The following is a 15,761-nucleotide window of genomic DNA, read 5'->3' on the forward strand; positions in this document are numbered from 1 at the left end:
CCTTCCTGAAGGTCTCCAATATCTCCTTGTCCACCTCTTCCATCTCTTTTCTAGGAATTGCCCTTGGAGGGAAGGGAAGAGGTATAGGTCGCTTAGGCAACGGAGGAGGCACACTGGTGGTGGTGGTGGAAGAAGAAGAAGGTCCACCTAGAGGAGAAGAAGAACCACCGGGAGAGGAAGAAGGTCCACCCACCTCAAATGTCCTACTTGGACCAGTCTGGTCCTTTTTTCTGTGACAAGTAGCAGGTGTGGGTGTAGATGTAGGAGTTGGCTCTATGGGCACAACAATCTGCTTCCCCAATCTGTTGGTGATGGTACTCACATTTCTCAGATTTTGCACAGTTTGAGATGGTAACTTCTCAGAATTTTGTGACTGTGCCTGATTTAGCTGTGTGGCTATCTGTCCCATCTGATTAGTCAAGCTCTGGATGGAAGCTTTTGTCTCCTGGATTGAGGCTCTTGTTTCCTGCTTAAACTGTATGTTTTGAATAGTCATCTGCTTCACCAACTCCTCCAAGGTAAGCTCAGAAGAAGACATGGGAGGTTGGAGAGTTGGCTGGGCAGGAATCTCATGTTGCTATTGCCTCTGATATCTCTGAACATGTGGAGGCACATATGGTTTGTTAGGACCAGCAACATTCTGGAAATGTGGTGGTTGTTGTTGTGGCTATTGTGTATTATTGGTCCATCTAAGATTTGGGTGATTCCTGCACCCTGTGTTATACCGGTTGCTGGACAAGTCATAATTTGGCTATTGTGGCTGCCTGTTGGTTTGTATGTTTGCAGCATAGGCTAGAGATGCATCATGGCCAGTAGGTTGCTGCAAAGCAGGGCAATCATCTATATAGTGCTCACTGGAGAGACATATACCACAATGTCGTGCAACAGATGTAGATGGAGATGTTGGTCTCTGATTTGAAGCCAGTTGTGACACCAAACTCACAAGGGAGTCAATCTTCCTTTCTAATTTCCTATCATCATACTCCTATCCAAGCTATTGAGACCTTCATAGAAATATTGGAGAAGGAGTTGCTCGGGTATCTAATGGTGAGGACAGTTGTCACAAAGCTTCTTGAATCTCTCCCAATACTCATATAAGCTCTCTCCACCAAGCTGCCTGATCCCAGTGATGTCTTTTCTCATAGTTGTGGTTCAGGATGCTGGGAAAAACTTTGCTAAGAACAACCTCTTCATATCATCCCAACTGGTGATGGATCTAGGCGCTAAGCAGTACATCCACTCCCTTGCAGCATCTTCTAGTGAATAAGGAAATATCCTTAAGAAGACTTGATCCTCAGGAACATCTTGAGGCCTCATGGTTGAACACACATAATGGAAATCTTTCAGATGCTTATGCGGACACTCACCTATAAGGCCATGAAACTTGGGCAACAAATGGATCAGTCTAGTCTTGAGAACAAATGGTACGTCCTCATCAGGATATTGGATGCACAAGGTTTCATAACTGAAATCAGGTGCAGCCATCTCCCAAAAAGTCCTCTCGCGAGGTGGAGGTTATGGCATATTGTTCTCAGTACGAAAAACAACAGAATCAGAATCAGAATCAGGTGCAAATGCAACAAATGCAGTATGCACAAAGTATTCAGCAGTGGATTCATATTCAACAGTAGGATGCACAGTATCTAATGGAACAGACTCTAAAGACAAATTCCTAGAATGCCTAACTAACCTATGAAATGTCCTATCAATCTCAGGATCAAAGGGTGGTACGAGCCCAGGATTTCCTCTAGTCATGCACCAAGTCACAACACCCCACAACCATGAAACGATAGCACAAAAAATTTCAAACACACAAAACAACCTAAACCAACAAAACACATTAAAAGAAAAAAAGACCTAAACCTGAACCGTTGGTCCCCGGCAACGACGCCAAAATTTGATGGGTGTCGCACCCCCATACAAATTTGATGTGCATTAAAATGCAGTATAGACTAGGAATTGACTCCTAGGTCGTCTCTCAAGGACCAAACAATGGTTCAGGAATTAAGTCAAACACACAGTGAGGGGGTTTGAAAGTGGTTTTGTGAATGCGATTAGACTAAATTAAAAATAAAAATTAAATACATCCGAACATCATTGAAAGCATTAAAGAGAGTGAAAATGCCAATCCAAACACTACACAAACAAATATATAAACACTGTTAAAGCTATAAAAATGCGTTGAGTAAGCTAAAAAAGTTAAAATCAATTCATCATGAAAATAACACAAAGAAAATGTGTTAACATTAAAGATAAAAATGTAATGCTTAAAGCTAATAAAACTTAAATTTAAAAAGGCTAGAATCCATTGAAATGCAGCAGATTTAGCTCATTGCAGCATTCTTTCAAACACACCTCCATCACTTGAGCAACACTAAATAAAACGCATGACATTTAAATTGAATAACCGAGTAACCTGCTTCCATTAATTCATTCCAATTATCCAGAACATCAATCAAGATTTAAGGTGCAAGCTTGAAAAAAAATACCGAAATGTGTTGCACAAAATTATAAAAATCACCGTCCAATTCTCATTCAGTATAATAGGGCCATGCATCTCCTTTTCTACAATTGAAAATCTGAAGACTTTCTTCCTTGTGGGCCATGCATCAAGCACCGTATAACACCAATTTTACGCAATGAAATTTAAGAAAACGTTGCCAAGGTGTGCTAGTCGAAAAAGAGAATTAAAAAGTTTCTTGTAAAATGAAGTTGTCATATCCTCTTGCAGCCATCACATCATTAGAATTCACCTAATTTATTTCTCATTCCATTAAAACAAAAGAAAAACTAGCATTTGCCCTCCAAGACCTGTGACCGTTCCAGCCACCAAACTAAATCAACACACCTTTTTGCTAAAAGAAATGAAATGCTCTTATGTTAAATGTGATGTGACCACTCTTCATCCTTCAGTGTCAACAATCACTTCCAGGAACCGAACCAATCTGCAACACTTAGTTTTCTTCTCTCAACTTCAATCACGGAACAAGCACTCCTACCCCCATCTAATCACCCTATTTATTCTTCAAGTGAAATGAAAGTTTCAATAGAATAGACACCGGACCCCACCATTTCTTATCATGAAGCTAGAGAGAAAACATTGTAATTACTTGCTAAAGGAAGGCTCCCCTTTGACCAAGAGACTCGTAACTCTACACACACCTACCTAATCAACCGAAACCATCATCAATCTCCTCTTCATTCTCACAGACCATTGCGTGCAACTCAAATAGAATAAAAGAAATTTCTTCTTCAATTGTAAAGTGGACGTTTCAGCCCTTGCACACAATGCTCAATATAAAAACTATTTTTCATTCACCATTCAATAACCATGAACAACAAAAACATTCCTCTGGAAAAACATTCCAGCCCCCAAAAAAATGAAAACTCCGAGTGTGTAAGTATGCAAAGTGACGGCTCGCTCTCTCCTAGGCTGTGTGTGTCATAAAAAAAATGGGTGGGGTCCACCCTAAAGAAACCCTAGTGCCATGTGTCCTACTCTACAATTTGGCCCATCATGTTTTTGCCAAAATTTGGTCCAATATTAGAAAACTTGGTTTAAAAAGTCTAATCTACTAAATTAAAATTTGCCTAATTCTAAAGTGTCTTTATGGAGTGTTTTGAATGAATTTATGTCTTCACTAATGTCCAAAATTGTATCTCCAAAATTTTCTTGCAATAAATAATGCAATTAATTAGCTTAGAAAATTCAAATTAATTAAAATTAGAATTTCTGGTCAAATTAAGCACAATTAGCAAAAGTGGAAAAATATCGGACATTTAAACACACTTTCCTGATTATTTAGCACAATAAACCAAATGAAGTCGAGAAAATATTGACTCATCACTAAGCATCCAAGGAACCTCCTCCAAGGTGTGTGGAATAGCTCTGGACATTTCTCTCTGCCAAAAGAATCCCCTTTTGATTTGCACTGGGGCTATATAACAGAAAGATAATAGAAAGATTACAGAATCTAGCAAATAAAAACAGACAACCGCCCAAGCGCCTACGTTCACCGCTCAGCGGTTTTCCTCTTGCTACTTTGACCGCTCAACGGTTACTTTTGCCACTGAGCGGTTTCCCTTTAATCGCTCTGAGCGCTCAGCAGACCATTCTAGCGCTTAGCGGCTTACTTGACCCTTCTTTTCATCATTTTTCTCCTTCTTTCATTGGTCTAAGTCCACCTTGCTTCACTTCCATCTTCAATTCACCTAAAAACCCTACAAAACAATGTAAAAACAAGCATAATATCTCTAAAACCAACTTTTGACTCTCACAAGACACAACTAAGTGTTTTACATGATTTAAAGCTCATTCTAAGCCATAAAGGGTGTGTTTTACTATCAAATTTAAGCATGAAAATAATGGTTTTTAGACTGTTATCACAACCCCAAACTTAGAACTTTGTTTGTCCTCAAGCAAACAAGGCAAAACTTGGCTTTCCACTTCTTTATCAAATCATTCACACTTTTCAAAATTCCTTTTTCTCACAACAAGTTATTATACAATTTAAATTTCAGTGGAATCCTACAAAGATGCATGCATGCTTTCAATCCAATTTAGTTCACATAATCAATCTTTCTTCAACAGATGTTTTGTTCATAAATGATCAATCAACTAAGCATAAATGTAAACATGGATTTAACAATTCTAACCAAGCAAGTGTTTCACTCAATCTCTCAAGTGTTTAGGAGGTCACTCTACTCTCTATTGTTCACATGTCACATAAAACAATATTTTCATTCATCTAAAACAATCAAAATCTTCACATGCACATGTCATCACAAGGACTTTTTCCAAGGCTTGTATTGTGGCTGGGCTATCAAGAAAATTGTTTTTTCTGGAAAACAAAATCCTTGAGTTAAGAGAGTTTAAATCATCATTCAAAGTTCAAGCACACTCTCTTTTTAACCAATCTCACTCATTCCCAACTTTTTCCCTTGTTCCTTTTACACTGAGTTCACTTTACATGCTTTTCCTCTTTTGTTCTTTTCTTCTTCTTTCTCATGCATTTTTTTCTTTTTCATCTTTTGAACTCAATGCTTTTTCTTTTGCCTTTTACTTTCCCCATATAACCCCAAACTTGAACCTTTTCAACACATATAATTATTCTCAGGCCAACTCAGGGTAATTCAATTCAAACAAGGGTTTTCATTATGTTTAAGGCCAATGTTCAAAAAGGGTATATCATTTAAAATTCTTTGGGTGAAAATTTGGCTAAATAAGGGCTTTCCAAGCATGGCCTTGATCATATGACACACACATGGAATTCAATCAATTATCAAGATTAAGTCAATATCATCCATGGTTCCGTGTGAACAGTGCCACAACAATAAAACTCTGAAGCTCAATACCTCATACAAATGTTTTATCACTTCTCATTCATGAATCCTGCTTAGCATCAAAATCACAATCATGAGTCACGTACTCATTTGTTCATATGGTTAGTGAATCATCAACCTAGATATCAGCATTCACACATTCTCAATCATCATCCACAATCAATCATCAATAGTAAATAACTCATCATGCAATAAAATTGAACCATTATTCGAATCAGTGTACAAGCCAAGCATAGAAACAAACATAAATTCAACCTATACTACTAATTCAAAGTACAAAGTAAAAGAAAAAGAAAAATCCCTGTCCAAATGCTGGCATCCATCAGTAGATGCCCTCAGCGCAGATCCTCATCTGAATCATACTCATCCTCCTCTTGGGCATACTCAAAATCCTCATCCTCCTGGTCATCATCCTGTCCACCTGAGACTTCAGCTGCTCTAGACCCACTATCCTGTGCTTACCCTTGAGGCGAAGCCATCACACTACGGAACTCGCCCATAGTCCACCTGTGCACTGGTGGCTGATCATAAAGTCCTACAATCATCTCGGTAGTGGCCACCTGCCCTCTGCAAAGAGACTCCATCCTCGCCTCCATCATACACATGTACACGTCTCTCATGTGAAAAGGCTCAGTTGTTGTGCTGGTGCATCTGCAGGCTCATCCTCTTGTTGTGCTGCCCTCCTAGGACGTCTCCTAGGAACTACTCCGACTGGCTCGTCACCCACTACAAGAAAGTTGCGATTTAGATACGGATCATTATATACGGATTTTAATCTGTATGTAATAAACATATTACATACGAATATTACATACGGATTCATTATATACGGATTTTTCTGTATGTAATTAAAAAAAATTTACATACGAATTATCCGTATATAAAAACTATATAAATAAAAAATAAGTTACATACAAATGTTTGATACGATTTTTAATTAATTAATAACTAAAGAAATAAATTATTCATATAACTTTAAAAAAAGCCTTGACCTTCTTCTAACTTGACTTTTGAAAAACAAAAACCCTAACTACACCTCTCCAAAATCAGTCTCTCACTCTTTCATCCTTACTTCTTCCTTTCTTTTGGATAAAAATCCCCACAAATCCTTTTTTCTTCCTTCTTCTCGGACTCAAGAAACCCAAGCATGGTTTTGTTCTCATCTCACACCCTTGCTTCTTTCTTCTTCCTTGCAAAGAAAACTATCGTCAATTTGTTTGAAACCCTCACCGAACTCCATACGAGGTGAAAACTCGAACCAATGTCCACTGCATATTCGAGGTGCTTCCTCTTCTTTTTTCATTTTTCATTTTTCATATGGCTCTTCAAATTGCCTCTTGTGTTTCCTTTTCTCTTTTTAAATCCACTAATGCGCTCAGTTTTTCTGGTGCTATTTCAATTCAAGTTTTTTCTTTAGGGCATTGACTAAGGCATATAAACACTAGAGAAGGCGATAGACGAAGGCGAGAACATGGTTTGCCACGAAGGTGCAGAAGAGGGCGGCGTTGGCCTGGGTGCAGAGTCACCATGAATCGAAGAGAAACGGCATGGAAGAGATGAACCAGATGAGCATCTGGCGAGACTCAAACTTGTCACGGGGTAAATCATGGGACTCAATTGGTTCGACTGTTCTTGAATTTTTTTTTTTTTAGGTTTTGATTATTTTCCTTTGTTCTTTTTTTAGCTTAGTTGCTTGATATCAGAGCTCTAGTGGAGATTAGGCAACTGGGATCCCTAGATGATGTTGGGGGTTTGAGGAAGAAGGCAGTGTTGATTGTTTATAAGAGTGATGATAAGTCAGGGTTCCTTAAGAAGCTTGCATTGAAGTTTAATGGACCAGAGAATGCCATATTGTTTATTCTGGACAAGTAAGACTAACACAGAACAATTTCATCTCTAATTTTTCTGTATTTGTTGTTATAGTCAATGTTCATTATATGATTGAGTGAACTTGTGATGTAAGCCAGATTTGATGGGAACTCTGAACTGGTTGCAGAGTTGGTTATCGTTAATGGATTTAAAGCTGCTTATGCAATTAAGGATGGTGCAGAAAGACCGAGAGGATGGAAGGTATTTCCTCTCCCTTTTTTTCATTTTTCTGTTTTATAGTTATAACTTTTGCATTTAAAATGTCAGTTTGTTTTCTACTATTTAGTGTTCTGATACGGAATGAAATTCTGTAGAGTAGTGGTCTTCCTTGGTTATCTAATTGTAATTATTATTCTCAATGTTGAAGCACGGGCAAATACTACTATTGCTTTTCATATTGTAAACTAGTATACATTTTATGTGTTTAACTTAATAATACAAACAGGGTATTGAAATTGTTTTTGGGAGAAGTAAAAGTTTGATCTTTCAAATTGAGAATTTTAGTTTGCAAGAAAGGAAAGTAACCAATTAGGGAAAATGAAGATTAGGCTTTAAAAGTATGCTCTTTAATTTATCTCTTACTCCAAATCGTCTTTATCTCATTTCCCAGAGAAAATTACACTAGCACTTATCGTTTTGGAATTCACATGATACCCCTTTTTTTGGTTTCCACTGTTAATAGTTTGAAATGAATTACACTACCATTCTTGTTATTCATTGTGTTGTGTGAATATTATAAGGACTGTTATTGTGATCATAAAAAAGCTAGAACATTGTGTTTGAACAACCTCAATAATTGCTGGTACAATTTACTCTATTTCTTATCAATTTCTCTTTCCTTGAATTTTATTTTATCAAGCTTCTTATAATTATTTGAGTAGGTGATATCAATGAAATTTTGAGGTCCTTAACCGTTTTATTGTTAACAATTTTTTCTGTAGAACCTATGCCTAAAAAGGTTCTTGACTTGATGAATGTTGAAAGCTTACAAGGGAGGGTGTGCCCACCTTCAGGCATTTTTGCGAACTTTTTTATTTAGTTTAATGTCTCATTCTGTGTTTTTCTACCTCTTCTTGAACCTAATTTCCTAAATTGGTGAGTTCAAAGGTGAACGTTATTTTATTTCTTAACAGGTGCCTCCCTTAGCTGTTAAAAAGACTGGAATAGTTGTGAGGCCTCTAATATTGTTGATGCAAGACCATGTCCATTAATTGGTTCTTTTAAATGAGTCTTCGTGTTTAAAGTTTTTATGCTCTCAATGTCTTTCTATATCTGTCAATAGTGATTATCAAATAAGAAAAGATGGAAACATAGGTGATTATGATATTCTATTCACTTGAACTTATTTTTGTAGTTTCTAGTCCAACTTAATAAAGGTTGGAATTAGTCTTTTTGATGTTGATAAAGCCCATTGCATATCAAAATGGGGACATGATTTTTTTTGTTGAACTTATTTCAATGTACTTTGGACAGAGTTATAGAGGAACTTAGAAGTTACAATGATCCATAACATAGTAGAAAGTTGTGAACAATGTTGTTGTTGCCATTATAATTGTGGTAACTATGTGGTGTTAGAGACCAAAAAAGCCTTGACATTGCGGCTCCAATTGGTTGTAGAAAGTTGCTTAAAACTTTTGTTATTATANTTGATGACATGGTTTTGGAGGTCTTTGCAACCACAAATGTTCATATGAGCATAAACGTAGTTCCAAGTATATGTGTATTTGGTTTATTGAGTAGGCCTAATTTGATGTTTGTTNGGTGGATTTGACATTGCTTAAGCTGTTGTAATGTAAGGACTGCACTTTGACTGAGCCAAAACTACATTGTTTGCAACCACTTTTTATGGTTTACTTATNTGTAACGCTTGTCCACAAACTTGATATTGTTTTATGTAGAGCATACGATAAGGATGCTATCGTCGAGTATATGCTGATATAAACTTTAGTTTGAGAGATTATGAGGAGGATTTGAAGCAGGTATTGAGCATGGTAGGCTATCAATTTTATTTGATTTTTCTGTCAGAGTTTAATTCATAATTTGATTGAGTTGCAGATGAGAGCTTTGANTAAGGAAGAGTTTGTGCTTGTTCTTCATCGACAAATCAGTGGAATATCGAGGAGAAATGCAACTCACATAAGTACATTAGCTCTTCACAAAGGTGGTCAAAGGAGAACCAAGTATAAAGACCATTTNTTGGCAAGACGTGAGAACTTCTATTTCAAGCATTATACCTTATTCAAATTTAAACTTTAACTTTATTTCATTATATTCTTAGTTTCTCATCTTAGTTAATTAGGTTTTATATATGAAATCTATGCAAATTATCAAACACAATTATCCAAAAGTTGTTCTATAAAAATCAAGTAATGTTACAATTACTTATTGTTTATCCTACATGATGAGGTTTCATGAATTTGTGTGCCATTGACAAGGTTATCCAAAGAGAAAGGTCTGCAATAGTCATTTATTGGGATATTGAATTTATTGTCCTTATATGAATGAAATGGTGTAGAGTAATACAGAAAAGTCAATAAAGTTATTTTCATTTTAATTTTTTTGTCGTCTTCTCCTTTCTTTTCCTTATCACTTTTTCTAGTATTTTGACAAAAAAAAGTTCATTCTTTAGGTTTTAAATTCAAAGATAATATACATTTTTAATTATATATTTTATTTAATTAATGTGGAGACAAAAAGATTAATTAAAAAAAAAAGATAAAATTACACATAAATAAGATAATTCTTAAAATTATACTAAGAAAAGTTATATAAGTTAACTATGTATAATTACATTTGCTCAATGTTTTACTATAATTAATTGTTTTTATTTTTATATCAATGAAATTAAATATATAATTAATTGCTTTGTTTAGTCAGTATAAAGTATACATTTATTAAATTCTATCATATAGTTATGGGAAAGTTGATCCCTATGAAGTTATAAATATATTAATATGTTATTAGTTATTTCTAAAATTAGACTCCTCTCGTTCGTTTATTTTGGGTTAAATGTGCAATGCAGGTTGATTTGATTGGAGTGTACTATTGTGTTGGGGACAATGTAAAGTTTGGTTTTCCATGGCCTTTTCCACCATTATGCTTTCTTGGAGTGTTATTGACTTTGGTGGGAGAGATGAAAGAATGCCAAAGAAGCCATTTGTTGGGGTACATCTTATCTTCTTAAAGGTACTGCTCATCAGGCATCATTTATGTCCAGGTTAGTCTTCTATTCTCTTCATAATAGTTTCTTTTATTTTTCAACTTTTATCATGTGGTGCAAAATGTTTATGACTACGGAGAAAGCAAGGAAAGTACACTTATTGGGTGTGATTTATTTGTAGGTGGAAATGCTAAGAATGACCATGCATGTTAGGAGAGATTTAAGGACATGGACTTCCCCACAGTACTAAGCTTTGTAATTTGGTTTTGCCTCTTATCAAATATATAAGATTTTTAGTTATTGAACGCAAATATAGGTATTAGTATTACAGAACTTTAGGTACTCCAGGTTTTATTTATTTATCTTTGGAAATCTTTTACGTATAAATAGTTGTAAATGTTTCATCTATTAGATGGTTTTTGGTCATTTGACAATTATGTTAACTTTTATTAGCTATTGAAACTTGTAACTATTAAATGTAGATGTTGAATCATCTACTTTTTTTTTTATAAAATCATAAATTACATACGGATTTTCCGTATGTAATATTATATACGGATATTATGTAAGGATTTTTCTGTATATAATTATATACGGATATTATATACGGATAATCCGTATATAATTTATATATCGATTACCCGTATGTAATTTATATACGGATTATCCATATGTAATTTATATACGGATTATCCGTATGTAATCTTACCTACGCCCCAATTATATACGGATTTTTAGCCGTATATAATCCGTATATAACAATTATATATACGGATTTTAGGGGTTATATACGAATTTTGGCTGTATGTAATGACGATTTTTCTTGTAGTGACCTCGATAGTACTAATGATAGTAGGAGACATCAATAGTTCTCCTCGGCCTCTCGAAGGGTGGAACTATAGTGTCCACTCCTGCCTACTGGCACAAGTATGTAATCATGGACGAATGTCCTAATGGTGTCCTGTTGCTCACAGTCTTGGTGCAGCTCAAAATTTCGCTGGTAATAATCTTACCAACGTTCACGTTCATCTGCCTCAGTATACAATAAATGACCAGGATCCGATGTAATATAATCGGTAAAGCCCGATATCGTTCTTTCCAAGAGACTCGAAAGGCCTTATCGTTCGTGTGAATTAAAATCGTAAGACTTGTAGAAAAAGATTAATTGTTGTGAATGCAAACACAGAAAATAAACATGCAATGTGTTTAATTCAATTGATGAAAAAGACTACGGATGAATGGAGTTTTTGGGATTGACAATTTCATCTAATTCACTCCCTCTTATCTACTCCTCTTGTTTAATGTGCTTGATTATCTAATTGCTATGCAAACTTTCTTGGCCTACCCTTAACCCGATCCCTCGGCGAAAAGAGCCTATTACTAATTGCCGGCTTGCTATCCCTAGCCTCCCTTAGCAATTAATAACGCATTAAGAACAAAAGCAAAAACAATTGATCATCCTACCCCCTATCCCTAGGTTGGTATTGCTTAATCAAGGAATTTCTCACCAATTCATGAAATTATTGTATGTTCCCGTATCAATAAAAACAAATAACAGTTATCGAATGAGTTAAACGATAAAAGCTTTAAGCACAGATGAGAACCCAAAAATTGATAATCAAAGAATATGAAGAATCATATAAATAAATAAGAGTTTCAATAAAAGAGAGTTTCAAAAGATTACATTGTTTCCCCCAACAACAAAAGGGTTTAGTTCACCATTGTCATGGTGAACCTAGATGAAAATAATGGAAGAATGGAAAAGCAAACCCTAGATAAGATGAAAAGGAGTCTAAGCATCCAAGAGATCCTCTCCAAAGAGTGAAAATTAAGTCTGACCGCCCTCTTCTATCAAAAGAATAAGAATGAAATCGCAACAGGGCTATTTATAGCTGAGGAGCGTCACAGAAATGGAGAGTTCTTGCTGTGGAGTTAAGTTGTAACATTGAAAATTGATGCCCCTGTTTTCTATTCAATTTGTTTCCATTTTCTAACATTGAGAAGAAGTGAATGAGTTCATTTGAGTCTGGTTTGATGATTCTAACATTTTGTAACCTTTCGTACTTTGTCATTGTGTAATATGTTTATGATTCATAACGTCTGATTTGATGACCTTATACTTTGGCTTTGCTTGTGTGTTGTTGGTGGAAGTCTTGAATAGTGAGGACCATGCACCCTTGATTAATGATTATGAAACGTCCGCTTAAATATGTACAAACCTTAATTGGAATTATAGTAGTATTATGGTCATCAATTTATTTATTTTTTTGTCTCATTTCATTTAAGTTGCTTTGGAATGGTTATAAAATTAAGTTATGTATCCTTATTCCACTCAAGGTTTATGGGAGCTTATTGTCATCAAAACCTTCTATCTCTCTTTCTCTTTTTCCTCTCTTGTGTTCTCTCAACTGCATATTCTTCTTACCCTTCCACCGAAAGGCCTCTTGGAAGAAGACCATCACAACACCCTTAAAAATATCAAAGTATAGCTTCATTGTGTCTAGGGCATCTCGAATATAGCCCCATTCTCTCCCTCCACAAAACTTTAGTTAAACCCAACCCTCTACATCAACATCTCGAATATAGCCCCATTCTCCTCATTCTTCACCAATTCAACTTTCATCATCTTCATCTTATTCCTTTCTTTTCTTACTTTGATAACACCCACAATGTAACATGTACAAGGTTCAAGAAACCCATGTAAAATACTTAACTTCATCACTCATATTTTAATCTTCAATAGCTCATGAAATCGATGGAGAACATAATAGCTCATGAAATCAATAGCTTAATCCAATGGAAACTAAAAAAAGGACATGTTGAACGTTTTAGTTTTGCAACACTTGAATCTGGTTTTAGTTTTTAATAATTTGAATATGTAGTAAGTTGGGCAATGATTATGCAGAGAAAAGAACAAAGGTAGAGCAGAGCGTGAGAGAAGAAATAGTAAGCAAGAATGTAATTCTCATTAATTGTGAAAAGAATAAATGCAAGGTATATGTAGAAGTGCATAAGCACGTGAGTAAACTGTAAAAGACAATTATGAGGTGTGGTTAGAGTAAATAATGATGAAATGCATTATAGGTTAAAGAGCAAAAGAGCAAATGACTTAGTATCGCTAAATTGGAAGTTAAATGATTAAGTAAATGATTCATGGACAAAATATTAGAGGAAAGACCATCTTATCCTTATTTGGAGTTTAACCATAATTTATTAGTGAAGGAAATTTTGTGCAGTTTATTTTCTTGGTTTGTAGTGTAGTAGTAGTTACCCTGCCATGTTGATTTTCTATTAGGCTACGCATGATTCAGAATTGAGAATTCAATCTGGTAGGGTGTAGAATTTAGAATTTAGAATTGAGNATTGAGAATTTAATTGGAAGGAAAATGCAGAGTTTCTCTCGGCCAAGGCTATTTTTGTTTAGGTGCAGCCTCACAAACTCTATTCTGAACTGTTTTAGGGTGTTGGCTCTCCTATACAAAGTTTCTTTTAGGTTCAAAACACTGAATTTGTGATTCACTTTGATTTGGAGCTGACCTCTCAAATTTTAGCTATAGGAGTTGCCAATTTTTCACTTTTTTTCTCACTAGAGAATGGTGTTTCTGGAAGCTATTTTCCCTTGCTGTAGAGGCACTTAGATAAAGAACTTACAAGTTTCCACTCCTCAAGAGGCTACCACTAGCATGAGCCATCATCAAAACAGATTCAGTTTTCAACACTGCACAAAAAAACTTGGCATGATTTGGTGGTTTGAAACTCAACTCTGCACAGAAGTGGCTTAAACTCAAAATGAATCACTTCAGCAACTTTAATTAGTGATTTTAAACGTGTTCAAACTCAGAAATGAGTTAAAGACAGATTGGTACTCAAATTCACCTTTTTACCTCCTAATTTAACTCAAAATGTGATGGTTTAAGACACAACTCTGCACTTAGGCCAGGATAATACTAATTGAAATCTGCTAGCATCTTTTAAACATAATTTTAAACTTGTTCAAGCTATCAAATAGATCAGAAACAACAAAAATCAAAATCAGACCTTGTTATGGCCAATTTATGCAGAAAAATACCCCATCAATCCACCAAAATCAAGTTAGATTGATTGAAAAGTTATAGCAACAATGAACGTGACTCAAGGAAGTCTTAATACACTAGATCAAGCTAGAAATTATCAACTAGAACGAATTAAATTCATATTAGACATCCCTTCTTTTTTGTAGTGAAACAACTGCATGTGGAAGCATGCTAGGAAGGAAATCATATTAACCTGAAATCAGTAGACATATCTCTACCCTACATTCTAAAACTGGAATGCACCAAAAAGTCTTCAGAACACCACAATTTGACACAAAAATTAGCACCAAATCAGCTGAAAAACTGCACCAGAAATGATCACTGGACAACACTTAAATTCTTCAACTCAACACCAAAAAATTGACCCAAGATTGGTGGTTTTAAAAGTGAATTCATGCACAAGTGATTCTGACTCTTTGATAATACTTTCGGCATATTTAATTCACTAAATTAAACTTGTTTGAACACTAAAAAAGTTCAAAATCAAACTGTACAACAAATTCACCCTTCTACTTCCCCATTTCATTGAAAAATAAGGTGTGAACATGCTATATTGCACACAGATGAATTTATCTTAAATTTGAATGTTGTAACAAGTTTAAATCAACATTTAGGACTTGTTTAAACTGCCAAATAGCAAATAAACTGCAAAAATCGAAATCAACACCTTGTTATGGCTAACAAGTACTCAAAAGCAACCAAGTAGCTAAAACTCAAATTTTGATTAGTTAGAACCTAAAAAAGTCTACTAAAAAGGTGAGAAATTTGTAATTCACCTAAAGTAGACTAATTTTAACTCATGTTAATATCCTAATAAGTCTAAAGTATTCAAGTGAAGGTAGGAAACTACTCAAAAGCAAACAAGTACCTAAAAGTCAAAGTTTGAGTAGTTTCAACCTAAAAAGTTCACTTAAAGGGAGACAAATTGTCAATTCACCTAAAGTATTGTAATTTTAAGTAATGTTAACATCCAAACAAGTCTAAAGTAGTGAAATGATTATAGGAAAGTGGTCATAAGCAAAGAATTCCCTAAAACTCAAAATCACACTACTTAAAACCTTAAAAAGTGTAGTAAAAAGCACCTAATTCACTATTTGACTTCCAATTTTGACTAAAAATGTGATGGTTTAAGAAGCAATTCACCTAATGTAGACTCCTTGTAAGGTATGTAAACATCCTAAGAAGTCTAAAGTAGTGGACTGAACAAAGTTTGAGTATTTAGAAGCCAAAAAGTGTGCTTAAAAGGTGAAGAATTGCAACTAGACCCAATTTAGACGAGTTTTAACTAATGTGAAGATCCTAACATGTCTAAAGTA

At 35.0% G+C, this 15,761-nt stretch overlaps 1 long non-coding RNA gene across 6 annotated transcripts; it reads left to right on the plus strand.

Annotated features, from left to right (window-relative positions):
- The first annotated feature begins 6,360 nt into the window (after positions 1-6,360).
- Positions 6,361-10,809, plus strand: LOC106769868. 6 transcript variants are annotated; one of them, XR_002669126.1, is made up of 8 exons: positions 6,361-6,624; positions 6,749-6,942; positions 7,028-7,211; positions 7,307-7,413; positions 9,111-9,191; positions 9,268-9,418; positions 10,235-10,429; positions 10,554-10,809. It is a non-coding gene; the product is annotated as an uncharacterized LOC106769868 (long non-coding RNA). The 6 variants fall into 6 exon arrangements; XR_002669129.1 differs by having other exon boundaries at positions 7,311-7,413; positions 9,111-9,203; XR_002669125.1 differs by having other exon boundaries at positions 7,311-7,413.
- Positions 10,810-15,761: the final 4,952 nt, after the last annotated feature.

Source organism: Vigna radiata, chromosome 8 (genome assembly GCF_000741045.1).
Source record: "Vigna radiata var. radiata cultivar VC1973A chromosome 8, Vradiata_ver6, whole genome shotgun sequence".
NCBI lineage: Eukaryota > Viridiplantae > Streptophyta > Magnoliopsida > Fabales > Fabaceae > Vigna > Vigna radiata.